Source organism: Choloepus didactylus, chromosome 7, assembly GCF_015220235.1.
Source record: "Choloepus didactylus isolate mChoDid1 chromosome 7, mChoDid1.pri, whole genome shotgun sequence".
NCBI lineage: Eukaryota > Metazoa > Chordata > Mammalia > Pilosa > Megalonychidae > Choloepus > Choloepus didactylus.
In genome coordinates, this window is record NC_051313.1 from 115,946,409 (window position 1) to 115,964,651 (window position 18,243).

Consider the following 18,243-nt stretch of genomic DNA (forward strand, 5'->3'; position numbering starts at 1 on the left):
AGAACTGTAAGCTTATAAGCTAATACATTCCCTTTGCTAAAAGCCAACCCATTTATGGTATCTGTTTTTAGCAGCCTAGCAAACTAGAACAATACCTAACTTCTTCTGTTAGATTTATTACTAGGTATTTATTCTTTTGATGCTATTATAAATGGAATTGTTTTCTTAATTTCATTTTTGGATGTTTATTGAAAGTCTATAGAAATACAATTGATTTTTGAATATTTATCTTGTATCCTTAAACCTTGCTGAACTTGTTTGTTACTTCTAATAGTCTTTGTTGTTGTTATAGACTACAAAATCAACTTTTATTAGGTAGTTTTTATAATCCATGGAAGAAGTTGGGCTAGCCTGGTAATCTAGAATTTAGCTATGGAAAAAAAAAAGTGTTTATCTTATTTTATTTTCCTAGCTCAAAATAGGATCATGTTGATTGAGTTCTTTTCAAGTTCTTATGCAAGCTCTTTTCAATGTAATTTTCAAATGTGAAGTGAATGTTATAATAGCAAATGAAGACTGTCCATACTTTGAAATTATCTTTATCTCCTGTTGTGATTGGTGAGAATTGGGATTAATTCTTTGACTTACCCATGTTTCTAAAAAGTCTATTACTGAGATGATCATTTACTTTGAAAGAAAGCTAGTTATAAAAGAGGAAAAGTTAGCCATTCTTCAGAAAAAAATATAAACCTTTTATAAAATGTAAACTTATGTTATAGGAAGCTTCATGACTCCCTTTTGAGGTCTTATGCAGTATTTCAATGTAAGATTAAATTTTAAAACTACATAAACAGTAGTACTCATTACTGCTTTGGAAATTCCAGGGCACACAAGTGAATGGCCAAGTTTTCAGCCAGCAGACTTTCCATGTGGTGGCTATCATTGTTTTGTAGATAATTTAAAAGAAAAAACTAATTATTAAAAAAGTTCATATAAATAAGGCTCCAAATTTATGGCAGGGGGGTGGGAAGAGGTTTTTTGTTTGTTTGTTTGTTTTTGTTTGTTTTTAAAGGATCATTCCCATGATTTTTACTCCAGCTGCTTGGAGAAGAAAATGATTGATCATATTTTTTATTATTTTCTGGTTCTCTGACCCCTCCCTGCTTCTGTTTTTTAACTGCAAGCGTCATTCTCAGTTATTTTTTTTCAATTCAATTTTATTGAGATATATTCACATATCATGTGGTCATACAAAGCATACATTCGATTGTTCACAATACCATTATATAGTTGTGCATTCATCACCAAAATTAATTTTTGAACATTTTCATTACCACACACACAAAAATAATAAGAATAAAAATTAAAGTGAAAAAGAACAATTAGAATAAAAGAGAACACTGGGTACCTTTTTTTTTTTTGCCCCCATTTTTCTACCCATCCATCCATACAGTGGACAAAGGGGAGTGTGATCCACATGGGCTCTCCCAGTCACATTGTCACCCCTCATAAGCTACATTTTTATACAATCATCTTCAAGATTCAAGGATTCTGGGTTGTAGTTTGATAGTTTCAGGTATTTACTGCTAGCTATTCCAATTCATTAGAACCTAAAAAGGGTTGTCTATATTGTGCATAAGAGTGCCCACCAGAGTGACCTCTCGGCTCCTTTTGGAATCTCTCTGCCACTGAAGCTTATTTCATTTCATTTCACATCCCCCTTTTGGTCAAGAAGACGCTCTCCATCCCATGATGTTGGGTCTGGATTCCTCCCCATTCTCAGTTATTTTTGTAAACTATTTTCAGGTAAGACAGGACAAAAACTTTATGAAAAATAACCTCAGGAATAGATTTTCTGTAGAAGCTTTTCTTTTAAAAACTGATTTTCGGTAATAGACTAAAAGCAATTACAGGATTTGGGAATTTATAGGAATAATTTTAAGTCAAAAGTATTGTATATTTTAGCTAAACATTCCAGATTAGTGAATACACAAATAAAATGAAAATGAGGCCACTGAGTTCAGTATTCAAAATACTGTTAGAAAAAAATTTGAATATTAGCTTTCAAAGTAATTCTGATGTTTATATTTGAAACCATTTAATGTTTATGCATATTAATCATTGGTACTTTACTTGAAATAATTCACATTTTAAAAACTAGTTATTTATTACATTTTCCTTTCCTAGCAGTAGCCTCTAAATTTGCAGGTCCACCTCACACAATTCCTTAAAAGATCTCTCTTGGTTTGTAATGCCTGTTTTTGTTTGTTTGTTTATGTTTTTGTTTAAATTTCTCATTCCATATTTACTAATCGTTTCCTTCTCCCTCATATTAAGCCAAAATCTGCCTCTGAATGACTTTTTTAAAAAAATTCAGTTTTATTGAGATATATTTACATAGCATACAATCATCCATGATGTACAATCAGCTGTTCACAGTACCATCATATAGTTATGCATTCATCACCCCAATCTATTTTTGAGCATTTTCCTTACACCAGAAAGAATCAGAATAAGAATAAAAAATAAAAACAAAAAAAGAACATCCAAACCATCCCCCCCATCCCACCCTATTTTTCATTTAGTTTTTGTCCCCATTTTTCTACTCACCCATCCATACACTGGATAAAGGGAGTGCAATCCACAAGGTTTTCACCATCATGCTGTCACCCCTTGTAATCTACATTGTTATACAATTGTCTTCAAGAGTCAAGCCTACTGGGTTGGAGTTTGGTAGTTTCAGGTATTTACTTCTAGCTATTCCAATACATTAAAACCTAAAAAGCGTTATCTATATAATGAGTAAGAATGTCCACCAGAGTGACCTCTCAACTCCATTTGAAATCTCTCAGCCACTGAAGCTTTATTTCGTTTCATTTCGCATCTCCCTTTTGGTGTAATGCCTTTTTGAAACATACCTCTTTCCTTGAAGAAACGGATGTTTTTCAAAGCTCTAATTACTTCTGGTGGCCCTCTGATAAATTGCTTTAACCACTTTTGTGCCTCTTTTAGATCATTTCATCTGAAGACTGCAAGACTTCTTTGACCGTTCCAATTTTTTAAAGTTTCCTGAATCTAGTTTCAGGGCTTCACTTAACACTCTGAGAGCTTGCCTGCTGCTAATTATTTCAACCAGCTGGGTAGTGCCACCCCGGCTTGGTATTATGCTCATCTCCTATGAACTCCTCTCTGGAGTCATTAACCTGAAATCACAGGCTGTAGAAAATTCTGCTCTTCCACCAATACCCAAACTCAAATCAGTGCAACACTTATTAAAGAAAGCCTCGAAGATTTTAAGGTGTTTTCCATATGGCCATTCTATCCTCTGGCATTCCTAGTGCTTTCACAGCATTCAGATTGGATCCTGAGGACAAAGTTTTTTTGCCCTATGGACAATGATGCCTTCCCCCTCTGTCCAATTTTCCAATTCGATTGCTTTTTCCAAAAGTTGTAGCATTATATCACCTGAAAAAGCATTCTTTTTACTTGAATTGTTCAGAGTAAGGATGCCAGTGCCACTGTCTTCCTTCTGAAGGTAAATGGATCCACCAGTAAACTGCTGAGTTTTTTCCACTTCTTTCTCGTGGAAACCATGAGAGGTATTATAAAATGATGTAGCAATTTTGTCTTTACAAACAGAGATTTTCTCTTCAGAAGATTGTTGCCATTTCTAATTAGCAAAGGGCCTTGAAACTATTCAGAAGTTTTATTTGTGCATTGAAATCAAACCTCCCTATTCTTTTGAAAATTTTAATATTGATTATTTGTCCACATTCTCAAACATGTTTTACTCATCTTTTCCCACTTCCTGTTGGAGCATGAACCTAGGTTCTATATTACCGCTGCATACTGCTAATAGTTAAAGCCTCCTTCTCCTTAAAACTTCGGTCTGCAGCATGAGTACCTGCCTCCTATGCCCAGCAGGAGGCAAGCAGGCTGCAGAGCCAGGGTGGGTCGCTGTTGGAATTTGTATGAGGAAGCACAGAAGTCCCCTCCATAGGGACATTCTAGAATCCTGTCCTGTCCCTGAAGACACTAAAAGTGCAGCCTCCGTCACACAGCCCAGGAGGCTGCACCTCTAACAGATTTTTAATGGATTCCTTAGGATTTTCCCATACACAAGATCACGTCTTCTGCAAATAGTTCTATTTTTCCCTTTCCAATCTGAATGCCTTTTATTTATTTTTCTTGCCTAATTGCTATGGCTGGACTCTCTCATACAATGTTGAATAGAAGTGGCGAGAGTGTAATCCTTGACTTGTTCCTGATCTCAGGGGGAAAATATCCAGTCTTTCACCATTAAGGATGATGTTAGCAGTGGATTTTTCATATATGTCCTTTGTCAGGATGAAGATGGCTGCTTGTTTTTATAAATAAAGTTTTATTGGAACACAGTCATGCCATTTGCTTATGTATTGTCTTTGGCTGCTATGCATTATTATGACAGAAGTTGTGTAGTTGTGACAGAGACCAAATGGCCTGTAAGCCTAAAATATTTACTAAGTGGCCCTTTAGGAGAAGTCTGCTAACATCTATTTTAAGCCACTACATTTTGGGATAGTTTGCCATACAGCAATATACAATTAAAACAACTCCCAGGATTTTCGACTGGGACTCCAAAAGGCTGCACCACTGGGTAAGTGTGAACCCTAAATAAACAAACCCTCCCACAGACTATAGCCCAAACTGAGTAATCTGGGGTGGCTTAGACAGTTGGAAGCCTTGAAATTGGATTAAGGTGAACCCAGATTGCTAGTGACCCCAGATGCCTGGCAGAAGCAAATGGAAATCCTTTGCAGAGGAAGATAATAACATCATTGCCTCAAATGATTTTTCAAATACAATGTTCAAAAAATAACCAGATGCATGAAGAGACATCAAGGAAGAGTCGGCAGTAAAAACTGACAACAGAAACGGATCCATAAGGAATCCAGACTGGTATTATCAGACACAGACTGTAAAACAACCATACTTAACTATGTTTAAGGAGAGAAAAGCCAAGTTTGAAAATTGTAGCAGGTAACTAAAAGGTCTAAGAAGTGACATAGCAGATTTGAAAATGAATCAAATTGGAATTCTAGAACTAAAAATAGCATAACCAAATTTAAGAGCTCAATGGATGTGTTTAAGAGATTTGTTTTTAAAGTGAGTTGAAAAATAATCGGAAGACACTTATCCAAACAAAGCAGGGAAGAACGAAAGGCAGAAAACACAAAAGAAAGGGATGTTGTGGGAAGGTGTAATATGTTTTTCAGTTGGAGCCCCAGAAGGAAAGAAGAAAAGGGACAGAAACAATATTAAACAGGCAAGGACTGAGGATTTTCTTTTTTTTTTCTCATATATTTTTTAAAATTGTAGAATATAGCATATATACATAAAAGTGATAACTTGCCAAGTGCAATTTAACAAGTAGAGAGCAAATTTCAAAGAATATTATAGGTTACAATTCCACAGTTTCAGTTATTTCCTTATTATGAAATATATATATATAAAGGTAATATCTTTCAAAGTATGATTTAACAAGTAGATATATAGGAAATTTCCAGTTATTATTTCCAGTACCATAGTTTCAGTTATTTCCTTATTGTGAAATACAACATATGTACAAAAAGTTATAGCTTTCAAATTACAATTTAATAAGTAGCTATAGAACAAATTTCAAATGAGAATTTTCAAAACTGGTGAAAAGGTGTTCCAAAGATGACAGGCAGCCATGAAATGACAATGGTCCATTCCACAAGGTGATCTGGCTCTTAGGAAAATAAAACCATAGTATATCAAGCTGCCTTTGGAAGGATTCTGAAACCAACATGGAGGAAGCTCCATAGGAGCAGAATAGGGGTTGGGTGGTCTGAGTTTAAGACCACCTATTTCATAGCTGTGCCACCTGGAGAAAGTGGCCAAACTTCAGTCTTCTCAACTAGTAAATACTGGCCTACCCCACATTGCCATTGTGAGAATCAAATGATATAATGCATATGAGCAAACCTAGTGAATGCCCAGAGCTTCAAAATTGAGATGTGCTTTGAGCAGTAACAGACAGGGTCACTAACAGTGACAGAGGCACTACCAAGACCGGCTACATAATTTGCTGGGTCTGGTGCAAAATGAAAACATGGGGCCTCTTGTTGAAAAATGATTGAGTTTCAAGACGGCAACAGCAGACCATGAAACCAAGCACGGTGCCCTGCGAAGCGTGGATTCCCAGGCAACTGTCTAGGTCACACACCCGTGAAGCCAGCCCTGGTGACAGCCCTGCAAAGAATAGCTCTGTGTGTTAGGAAAGGGCTGCTCATCCCTCACCCAGGTTTCTGCAGCTCTAGACCATGTCATCTTTGAATTAATTCTGAAGGGCAGCACTGTTTAAGCAAAATGCAAGCACATGTGCTTCCAAATGCCTAAGAGTGTTAAGTGCAGCCAGGGGAGTGGTTTTCTGAGGGAGTGGGTGGGGCCAGCCGGGCTGCCATCAGAACTGTGGAACTGACTGTTCCCCACAGACTCTGGCCTAGGAAAAAAAAAAAAAAAGAGAAAGAAAAAAGGCTGCAGCTGTATCTACAGGGCCTGCTGTTGTTTGCTGCGGTGTGTTACAACACAGGCTGGCAGCCTCCCGGGCCTTTCTGTCTTCCTCCTGGAAGTGCCTGGTCCCGGAGCATGTGACGCAGCCACACGGCCCTGGAGATTGGTCCACAGGGCTCTTTGCTGTTTCCTCCACGACTAGGCTTTTCCAGGTCTATATGCTTTCTGCTCATGCTGTCCCCCCTTGCCTGGGAGTCTCTTTCCTGCCTCTCTCACACTCCTCTGTCTGTCAAACACCTACTCCATCTTTTAAGACTCAGCTCCAGACCTCAATGAAGACATCCCTGCTGCCCCCAGGGAAAGCTGTCTCCTCCCTCTTTGGGGCCCTCCACTGTGTTCTATGCAGACACGTCACAGCCCTGTAACATGAGGAGCACGGACATATTATGTGGATGTCACTATGTCCTAGGCTGAAACGCTCAAGAGCTGTGATAATGTCTTCTCACCTCTGTATACTCTGCACATAGCACTGTGCTTAATACTTACTATTAAGCATAGTAGATGCTTAATAAATTGGTGTTAGTAGGCAGGGTAGTTTTAATCAACATTTTCTTGCTGAATTAATGCATGAATAAATTGTCCCAGTGATTCTGCCCTGGTAGTTGGGAGAAGCTGGTAAGATGGGAAGCTGCTAAGTACTGAGGATAGCTAAATGACTAAGCGCCTTGCCCTTGCAGGTGGTTTCAGTGTTGGATCTACCATTTCTGCAGTTTCCACTTCTTGAAGGCGGGAACAACTACGATACTACCCAGCATGGCAGCTTTCATAAATATTGGATGCCCATCATGATATGGTGGAAAGAGGGCAGATTTGGGGCCAGGAGACATGGGTTCTAATCTGGCTATGGGACTTTAGGTTCCATAGGTGAATATCAGGTCCTATAGGTAACTAGTTTTGGGACTTTGGGTTTCTTTTTTCTCAAAAACGAGACAGTTGAGCTAGGCATTTCCTAAGACTCAGTTGCAGCTGCTGAATCCCTCTATAGGAGCCCCTCAAGTGACCATCTAATTGGAGGGGGTGGGCTGGTCTTGAAGTTGAGTTTGCTGAGCAGGCTTACACTTGGCGGGAGGGGAGAACGGCCGTTTTTAGGGCTTTTTCCTGTCCCAGCCCTGCTCAATGGTCTGGGATCTCATGTTTCAAAGGGGGAAAGCCAGGGAAAGTATGGTCGCCACAGTCACTAGGTCTCCAGAGGGAGTGCTGTGTGCTCAATTGGTTCTCAAGGTGGGATTTCCCCAGTCCGGGCACCTCCAGACAGAGCCAGCCTTGTCTGCCCTCTCCAACCTCAGGACAGAACCAGAGGCCAGATAACAGGGGCCGAGCTGTCAGAGAGACAATACTGACGTCTTGTTTAGGCATCGGCTCCTTTGGAAGTAAGGGGGAGTGTAAGGGGGTATCGGTAAGCTTCCTCCCTCCCTTCTCTCAGGCCCCCACAAAGGACAAGGGCCAGACACGTGGGCTGGGGTTGGGGAGGCGGAGGTTACATTAAGGCGGTGATGCAAATGAAAGGGCGTGGCCTTATTTGCATGGACGGCGCGCAGCCACCAATCCCAACACGCGGGGCTACAGCCCGCGCGCCTTTTGGGGGCGGACTGACAGCCCCGGGACCCTATGGAAGGCGGGTCCTGCGGCCGGCGGGAGCGGGACGGCGCCGGGCGCTGCCCCCGGGGTTTCGAGCCGGCTGGCGGGCACTACCAGTCTGGGGTGACTGTGTCCGGCGTGCAGGCGGCCTGCTGGGCGGGCTGAGGGGAGCTCAGCGCGCTGGTGCGGCGGAGGGAGACGGAGTCGACAAGCAACCGCGACGACAGGTACCGGCGCCATGGCTGCAGGGATGGGGCGGGCGGCCGCGGCGCCCCGGGAGTCGAATTCCCTCCTTTCCCTGTCCCGCCGCCTCGCCGCCCCCTCACGCGGCTCCCCTGCCCGGGAACGGCTCGTTCGGGCGAGCGGGGCCGGGGAAGCTTCGAGGTGAGCGCGCTGGAGGCCCCAGCCCCATTGCGGACCTCAAGGCGGCCCCGCGTGCCCCTCGTCGCCCACCACCCCCACCCTGGGCCTCAGCCCCTGCGTCCCCGCAGACCGCGGGGCCGGTGCTCCGTCCGTGAGGCTCGCTCGCCCGGCGCCCGCGGAGACGCTTGCCGGGTCCAGCCACGCTCCCCCTCGCGGAGGCGAGGCAGGTTGCGCCCGCTCGTCCTCACCGGGCTTTTGTTTCCCGCCCGGGCTGACAGGTCCCGGCTTCGGCCCCTGTCGGCGGCCCCCGACTCGCCCGAGGCCCAGGGGGCCTGTGACCACGGAGCGGCGCCGCGGCCGCTCGGAGGAGGCGGCGGGATCCTCGGAGAGCCGGGCGGAGAGTGAGTAGCAGCTGCGGCCGGCAGGGGAGAAACTTCGCCTTCGGAGCCAGGGGCGGCGGGAACATTCGATCCCGGGGTTGAGCAGTGCTCTGGGACGCGCGGCGGGCACGGTCGAGATTTCCTCACCTTGTTGCCCCGTGGAGGGTGAGGATAACGAGGTGTCCCTGCTGCTGTCCCCCTCGCTTTCGGTTTACGCTCTCTCGGGCGCTGCGAGTCCGATGTAGCCCACCTGATGGGTGTGAATGGGCGTTCACCACCTTCACCTGCGCCCTGGGAGAAGTGGCTGGAGACAGCATCCCTGCTCCACGGTGCCAGCGCAGCGCTGTTGTAACGAGTGATTTGTAGTATTCTAGTGTCAGACGAATGCTAATTAAAAGTTGTTTTAGGAGTCCTGATTTTACTCACTCCTGGGACAAACGCCTTCTCCCTTATTGATCATCTTTAAGTGTCTCTGCGAAAGTATGAGTCAAAACCAGTACTGAAAAAAAATCTCTTGAGGGTCAGAGTGTACATTGCCTTCTTTAGATTGACAAGCCCAGAGGAACGTTTTAATCTCTTTAAAAAGCGGGTTCTGCAGTTGTGCTGAAAGCATAGTTAAAGTAAGAGCTGTAAACGGAGAATGCAGAACCCTAGATATCTCTCAGAGTGATTCAGGACAGTGTGTACTGCGTTTGGCCGCCATTCAGTAAATTCTGCATGAAGCAGTTTGAGCTCGTGGATTTGGATTTACTTTATAGGAGTAGGTTTTCCAATGGAATAAGGCCTAGCATTGATTGGGCGCTTTTTTGGCCTCTCTGAGGGCAGGCTCCTATAGGATGTTTATTTTTATTGTCTTCTCATTTTGTTAAGGGCAAGGAAAAGGTTAAGGCATATTTTGGTTAAATATTTTTAAAAGTCTATGGGAGTTCCGTGTGCTACCCCTACCCCTCTTCGGGTTTTTACTTTAGAGAATTATAGTAACTCCTTCTTTTGGTTTGTGAATCAAAGCTCACGAACGGAGTTTCAAAATATTCTTGCTCTGAAGGAGAATTTTTATTCAATCATGCTTTCGCTTGTTTTCTTTTTGTCATTCTCCCCCCTAACCTCTACTTAACAATCTACAATTATGGCCCTGACCAATTTAGGACATCTATAGAAATATGTTTTTGAAATGTGCATTATTAATAACAGCCATCATTTGTGAGAAACACTTGATTTAGTTTATTCGATTTTTTTCTTCTAATTGTCTTTTTTGATACCAGTATTGGATATGATTTATACTTCAGAGATGTTAAGGTTAACTTTTTAAGACCAAAGTTGTTGATTTAGATTAATAATACTGCTTTGTTAGTCTCATTAAGTGGTAATTTTTCGTATTTACCTAATTAATTAATAACACCATTGAAAGGCAAGCTCTTTAACCAGCAGATAATTTTTGTCTATTCTCAAATATTTTATTTTCAAAAAATAAACAAAGATGATCTTTAAAATGTGTTATTTCTCTAAAACAACAGGTTTGTATGTTGTGAGATTTGTCTTCCAACATTTAACAAGTATGTTTCTGAATCTATAATTGTTTTACCTATGGGAATTAGGGGTGAATTTTCTTTTTTAAGACATGGTTTTAACTAGTTCAACATGAAAAACTTAAAATATTGGATTAGGCAACTACTTAAATCTTCAGTTTTCTATTTATTCCTGGATTGGAAAAGAGTACTTTTTGTTTGTTTGTTTGTTTTAGTTTCCTAACCTTCTGAGCTCAGAATGAATTAGTCCAGAGGGAAAGAACATTCTTTTCTATAGTCATAGAAGCTATTGCTATTAAAAGCTGAGTTTGTTTTTTGATGCTTAGTATGGGTAGATTGATTGAACAGTGACTTTTCCTAATGTAGAATGGGTTTTCTTCTATATAAATAATTATAAGGAATCTTAATAAGACTGGGGTTGTACTTGTTTTGAGTGATTTATATAATTGTTCTTTAAAGTATATAGGAATAGATTAGTTTAAATACTACTATGCATATTTAGAAGTTATAATCTTTAAGATGAGTGCTTAACTATAACACATATAAATTAAAGTTGTATTTCATAAATTTATTCAAACAAAAGCATATTTTAGGTAATTTAATATAAAAGTACCTCTTAATTAAAAGCCCATTTTAAAATCCTGTTTTTAGATATTTTAATTACTGATTTTTGTCCACTTTAACTTGTGGTAGACTGTATCATAAAATTATCAACTGCATTTCAGTTTCAAAATTAACATAAGTTGCATTCTCACATCTATACAATAAACATTTGTTTTTAAGTCCGTTACCCTCATGTGGCCCCTTTTGAGTTTGGGTGGGTGGATATTTAAAAATATTTACAACTACAGAAGAACCGGAGGACTTATATTAAAACAGCTAAGTTAGCAGATAAATTAATGTTACTGTTATAGACATTAATATTGCTTTATTTAACAGTAATATGCAAGTTGTACCTAGCATTAGGAATAGCCTCTATAAATTCTTAATGTAAGTTTTCACAATTTCTAAAGAAGAATTTATACATATTTTGGCACACTAATTCTGTAATTAGCATTACACATAAATTCTGTAATTATTTATGATGAAAAATTAAATATGTACATTCATAATTCTGAAACTATTTGAACTTTCAAACCTAGCCGATGAATAATTAGATTTTTCTTTTTCAGTATTTTATATTTCTGAATTTTGACAGTACATTTTTAGTGCATTTTAACTTCTGACATTATTTCCCCTGAAGTATAAGAAAATTAGATCTATGTGTATCAGAGGCTGGTTGGACAATGGAATGTAAATCATGTGACTATTGTTTAAAAAACAGTAACTGCTTAAGTGCGATTTAATTGGCAAGTAAAATATTTACTGTGAAAAAGGTTAGGATACATCTGCCAAATGAGATAGGTTAAAATAATTTCTAATACTTTGTCAGAAAAGAACTCCTAATTGATATACTGTTCCTACTCATTGGTTCATCAGTGCCCATTTCATATACTTATTTTTCTCTTTCCATTAGAGGTTAGGAAGAGAAATAATTAAAGGACTCATCATTTGTAAGATGGATTAGATTTCAGTGTTTTCATTTATCTACACCTCTCCACTGAAGTTATTCTGGACCCTTACTTTCACCTTGTATCTATATGTACCTTCTTGCTTTTCTTGTTTTTTTTTTTTTTTTTTTTTTTTTTAAATCAACTTCACTTTACAGTGTGACTTTCATATCCCTCTTTTCTCTGCTTCTCCTTGCTGCTAGCTTTTTAGCTGCCCTTCATTTCCCGTATCTCATTATGCTCCTAGAATTCATCAAATAGACCTTGAGCCCTAGCTCTCACTAATTTAAATTCAGACATCCCAGTACTAATTAGGATTAATGGGACCCTTCTCAATAGTATTGTAACTAGAGAGAGAATCTTGGGGTGGAGATGGGGGAGCCTGAAGGGAGAAGGAATGGCCTGGAAGAAATCTTCCAAGGATTATTTTGATTTTGCTCCTAAAATATCAATTAAAATCTTAAAGTTTTTATGATGGAGTGTCAGTGATATCAAAGTTCAGTCCTGAAATCTTCATGGACTGCTGAGTCTTAAGGGCAGCAGCTGTACCTCTAACTCTGAATCCTCCATATCCAGCAAAGTATAAGTTGAATTGAGTTGTTGTTAGGAGTGCTTCTTTCTTTGGGGTGTTTTGTGGTAGGCTGGGAGGCAGTGTACCATGGAGATTAAGATTATGGTATAGACTTTGAGGTAAGACTGTTGGGGTTTGAATCCCATCTCTACCACTTTGTGATATTGGACAAGATATTTAGTTTCTCAAAGCCTCAGTTTTCTCATTTCTAATATAAGGGAGGGGCATTTTCAGGTTTACCTTAAGGCTGTTGTGAAGACTGAATGGGACAGTGCACATAAAGCACTTAGCCCAGAGCTTGGTGTATAATGTGCCTTCCATAAATAGTAAATAATGTTATCACTTTATTAATACGCACTAATGTGTTCCAGATATTAGCTCTGGTAAGTTCTAAGTAGTATTATTACAGAAGAAATAAGACCCCGGTCTCAGGAAGGATAGTTGAACTCATACACAAAAGATAAATAACAACCTAAGGTCCTATGGTAAATGGCAAATTAATGGTTTCCTTACATGCTTAAGAGGCAGGAATGATTGCGCAGTGGACAAAAATTTCAGAAGGTGACAGGGCTTGACTTGAGGTTTGAAGGACCACTGTAGCAAGTAAGAGGAACAGATTCCTTGAGGTCAGACTGCCTGTGTGTTTGAATCCTGGCTCTGCTAGTTTGTAATCTTAAGCAAGATACTTAACCTCCCTCATAAGATGTTGAGAGAATTAAATGAATCAATACACTTACCAGCACTCATAATAGTGCCTCACATATGGTGAGAGCTTAAGTCATTACAAGTTGAGAGGAGGGAGATGCATTTCAGGTAGAGAGAACATGGAGTGATCCTGCAGGCGGGTACCCTAGGTGGGTTTGAAATGATGAGGCCAAATTGACTGGAGGGGATACCTATCGGAAAATAGTGGGTGATTATGTTGGGGCAGAAGTATGAATCATTAAGCCAGCAAGTATGACATCTCTTCCATAGGAATGGAGGGCGCTGAGGAGGATTTCTTGGGTTATTTGTGAAGAGCTCTACAACTCTGGCATTTCTGTCGTTCCTGGTTTCAATATAACTGAAACTTCTATTCAAATGAATTATGACAGTGAAGCTCCTGATCTTCTATCCTGAACCACTGTGCCTCTTTAATTTGTCCATTTATTCTGTAAATGTGTGTTTTGGCTTACTTTTTCTTTTTCCTCTCCTATTCCAGTTGTTTACATAATCTTTATTCCTTTTCTCCAAAGTTTAGTGGGTGTCTGCTACTGTTTTCTCCTCTGTCCTCAAAACCCCAGTCTAGATCCTAAGTCACAAAGCCATAAAGTAGAAAGAGCCAGAGAGGGAGAGGAAGGGAAGGAAATACCCTCCAGTCCAGCCATCTTGGTTTACAGATGAGGAAATTGAGGCCCAGTCGAAGTAAAAGGCATATGTGCTCAAGATCCACAGCCAACTAATGAGCAGGACTGCACCTGTCAGGGCTGTTTTTTGTTTTGTTCTGTTTTGTTTTTGGTGGTTGTTTTGATTTTTTGCTGTCCTCCCATCCAGTGTGATTCTCAGCCATCTGGGTGGGAATTAGAGGAGTACTATCAATAATGTTCCTGCGATAGCTATTAAACACCAAGATCAAAGATAATTGTGTTCTCAGGAATAATCTGGTAATAATTTACCCTTATTAATGACAAGCTCATGATTGCATTTTTTGTACAAGCATCACTATTCTTAATGTTGAAAACCAGGACTCCAAAATCTGCCATCAGAAGAAAAGGTTTCTTTCTTTCGTTTTTAGAGTTGTAAATTATAAATATAATAGTGCTGTAAACATAAATTGCATTCTCAAAAAACGTAGACTTTTGTTTCCATTAGGGTGGAACACAGGTTCTTTTATGGAGTGATTGGTGGAACAGTAAGGCATAAAAAGTTAGGAACCACTGCTCTTTCATCTCACAGCCCTCAGTCCCGTACATCTACCAGTGCAGTGGCGTCTAAGCTTACGGTGACTGTCTTCAGTCCTTTATATTTTAATATATGCCCCACATAATGGTGAGAACCTTACTTGAGCATAATTTTCTTCTACATTGTTTTCCTACCTAGGTGCAATGTGATAGAAAAAAATTTATATAAAATCTTCAGTTTAGTACCTGGTCACGCTAGTTGTTCATACTCCCTTCTCTTTGCGTGGAGTAGGTAGTTTTTTCTCATATATGAATTAATTTCAGTTCCGAATCCTCAATCTGCTATCACACCCCTTCCTTTTTCTTCCCTTGAAATGTATTGTTTTCAGTATTGCGAGGTGCCCTCCCAAAATTTTAAAAGTTTTCAGAGTATAAAATACTTTTTAGCATAATTTTATCTTGAAATCATTTTGCAGTTGGTGGTCTTTTCATGTTCTATATTCTTTTCCCATGATTAAAGAAAGAAAAAGTGGCATGATACATAAAGATGTCCCAGACCTCTGCAAACCCTACCACATTTGTGATTCAAAAAAGCAGCTTTCTGGCCTAGATTCATTTTTACTGAAATACTAATTTTTCCTTATAATTCTTAAACACTATGAAGTTGAATTGTATAATCCACAAATATCTATACAAAAAAATATTTCTTGTCCACAATGCCTTGTATCAAATCACTTATATTTCCCATGGTTTGGTTTCTTCTTCCTGTCTTCATTTTTTTCTAAAGGGAGAAGGGGATTTCTTTTTTTTTTTTTAATCTTCTGAGCTGTGATTTGTTTTGTATTTGGATGATAACCCTTTATAACAAATTTCATCTTCTAATTATGCTACTAAGGAGGAAGATAAATCCTTCAAAATTAGATTTTGGATGCTTTTTGAGTCTGAATTTGTGTTTCTCTGGTCTCTTTCCTCACTTAATAGAAAGGATTTTTTGTTTCTATTTTTTAAATGTTTTCTAATGTTGAATTCTTTTATTTTTGAAAAAAAATCTGTTTGCATATTTATGGGTGGTTGCTAGTTCTTCCTTCTAAATTTATAAAATAACAATTTTTTTTTGTTAACATCATTCTTAGAACGTTAAATTATTTGTCACGTCACTTCTGTAGGGACAAACCCTGTAATTCTCACACTTTGAGAAAAGGACAATTGATTTTTGTAACTTTCATTATATATCTTATTTGGCTACCTTATCCCTTCCATTTATTATCATTTTCTGGTTTTTATTTGTGGCTCCTAAAAATGAGGAGCTTTAATATTATATTATGCATTTTTATAGATTATGTCTCTGTTATAAAATGGGTTTATTTCTCTTTCCCACTTTTAATATGACTGTATTCTAGATTTTCTTTGTTTAACTCATGATATATTTTTGTTCAATTTTTGGCTAGCTTTGTCAGTTGGGTTGTAGTTTCTTTTCATCTTCATCTTATAATACCTCAGTTTTGTCTTCATTTAACAAACTGTTTTTGGCATTACCATACGCTTAACATTTTCATATATATATGTGTGCTTTTAATTTCTAAACAAGTGTGACTGAGTTTCCTTATTTTTTTTAAGGTTCCTAAACTATTTTAGTATTTGTTGGACTCTTAGACATATTGTCTATATATTGTATCTCAGGATGCTGATAACAGTATGTTATCATATACTGTTGTATATTTGTGAGTATATATATACACAAATATATACTTTGTGAGTTAATTTTTTTTTTTGCAAGTTACCTAGCTTTACCAGACCAATTTTGTTAGTAAACTAAAAACTTTTTAAAATCACTAACCCTCCTAATCCAGTGTCCCTAATTTAGTAGTTTAAGTTTGATCTTTGTATCATTTTATCATTTAGAAATGCCACTGGCTTTTCTAAACACGAATCATCAATTATGTGAATTCATTAATTTTAAAAGAGGAAAATAAAGATACATTTTATATAAATTGGATTAACAGATTATACAATGATGTCAGGATATAATCTTTTAAATGTTTATTTTCATTTACAATTTATGTTGATCTGTTCATTAAAAGGAGTTTGACAGTTTGTAATTAAATATAAAAAAGGTGAGGACAGTTAAAAATAAAGTCAGAAAATGAGCATTAGTTACACGAGAAATAATGGGGAGGATAAGGGAGAGTGAGAAGAAATTATACTAATAACCTGAGGCAAGATAGTTACTGTATTCGAACATTAAATTTAGCTCTGAGCTTCCTGGCAAGCAAGAGAAAAAAGAAAACAGGATGGGTTTCATAGTTATTGTCTGATTCAGGACATTTATCAGTTTTTCAAGAATGAGAAACTTTCTGAGCTTTAAGTTATAAAAGGAGTTTGTTCTGGGAATTCTTATATAAGGGACATAATTTATGTTTCTATTTTGTAAGTTATTAAATTCCTGCTGTTGCTGTCTTAGCTGCCATATACCATTTATGTACTCTGTGGTTATATTTGGTCATATTAAATTCACATCTGCTGTTGGCAAAAGTGGAAATACCATGGCTGGGGTGTGTTTATATATTGCCTCTAGAGTTGTAGCTATTGACGAACAGGAAACTGAAAGCTGAAAGTTCAGGAAATGTATTGTATTTAGACTGTGTGGAAAAAATATATATGACCCTTAACTGTTGAAATCCATGGTCATTTGGAAACTACAAAATTTTATGTATGTATTTAGAGAGGAACATTAAGGATGCTTATAACAATGTTGCCAGATGCTTAAATATGATAATAGATACAGTATGTGCATTGTAGGCCAGGAACATTGTGCAATGTTAGGGAAAAAATGCAACAGATTATTGTATGTGTTCAGCTATATTCTTTCAAGAAATAAAACAGCTGGCACATAAGTTGAATTCTTCAAGGATGTCTTATTTTCAGAGAATTACAGAGTTTAGTTCCAGAGAAGGGGTGATCCCTTGTTTTACAGGATTGCCCATTTCACTCTTAGGAAGTTCTGAAGGTTAAGTTTTATTTCCTTATGTTGAATTGAACTTTGTTTCCTTGCAATTTATTGTTCTATTCTATAGTTTTGGTGAAGAAGAAAATGATTAATTGGTCAAAATTATTTAAAAAGTTAAATGTGCTAAGGAATCTTCTTAGGTATGACATTGTAAGTGCCTTATATGATACTACCTGTAGAAGTCTTTATGAAGTTTAAAAATTTTTTTCTGTCAGGAGATGTGATTAATGTATATGCCTGGTAGATCTGCATTTTCTTATGTTATTTTAACAGGACATGATTTATGTGGATTAAACATTCTTATTCTTTGGGGCAAGCGTGAAGTTTTAAAAGCTTCTTAGAAATAGGAATTTTCAATATTGTATTTTTGTTGCTGTTTTATTGCTGTGTATCTTAACAAAAGAGGTAACTTGTGACTATTTCACTGCCAGTTTTGTGGTTTGAAATTATAGCTACGCAAAAACACTCTAGGGGCCACATTAAGTGAAAATTCTGTTTATTACAAAATTATTTTTTAGGTGTTTTAGCATATGTCAGTAATGGTAATCATTTTAATAGCCTCGTTAAAATTATACTCTTTTTAGGATTGATTTTGGTTTGGATCTTTTATGATCATGTGCTCACTCCTGAGCTGTTTTGTGGTGACCAGTGGGATAGAAAATGACAATTGACAAAAATTCAGACCAGGCCCACCCCAGGAGGTGGGGAGCAGTGGTCCCCAGAGGAAAGTCCCAGAATGCTGTTTCCAGGAGAAGGAGGAAGAGCTCTGAACTGACAAAAACAAACATTGCAACAAGGCCAGACCATAGAGAGCCTGGTATAGCAGGATAAGGAGTTGGGCTTTATCTCGTAGGTGAGCTCTTATTGCCATG

At 38.5% G+C, this 18,243-nt stretch overlaps 1 protein-coding gene and 1 pseudogene across 3 annotated transcripts in view; one reads left to right on the forward strand and one right to left on the reverse strand.

Annotated features, from left to right (window-relative positions):
* Positions 1 to 2,813: 2,813 nt before the first annotated feature.
* On the reverse strand, positions 2,814 to 6,689 carry LOC119540704 (annotated as a pseudogene).
* Positions 6,690 to 8,118: 1,429 nt separating this feature from the next.
* FKBP5 (FKBP prolyl isomerase 5) overlaps positions 8,119 to 18,243 on the forward strand; it is a 129,099-nt gene continuing 118,974 nt past the window's right edge. The window contains exons 1-2 of one of the 3 annotated variants that reach the window (XM_037842905.1): positions 8,119 to 8,321; positions 8,736 to 8,858. The gene's annotated coding sequence lies outside the window, so the exon portion shown is untranslated. The remainder of the gene's footprint in view (positions 8,322 to 8,735; positions 8,859 to 18,243) is intronic. The other 2 variants (XM_037842903.1, XM_037842904.1) reach the window with 2 other exon arrangements.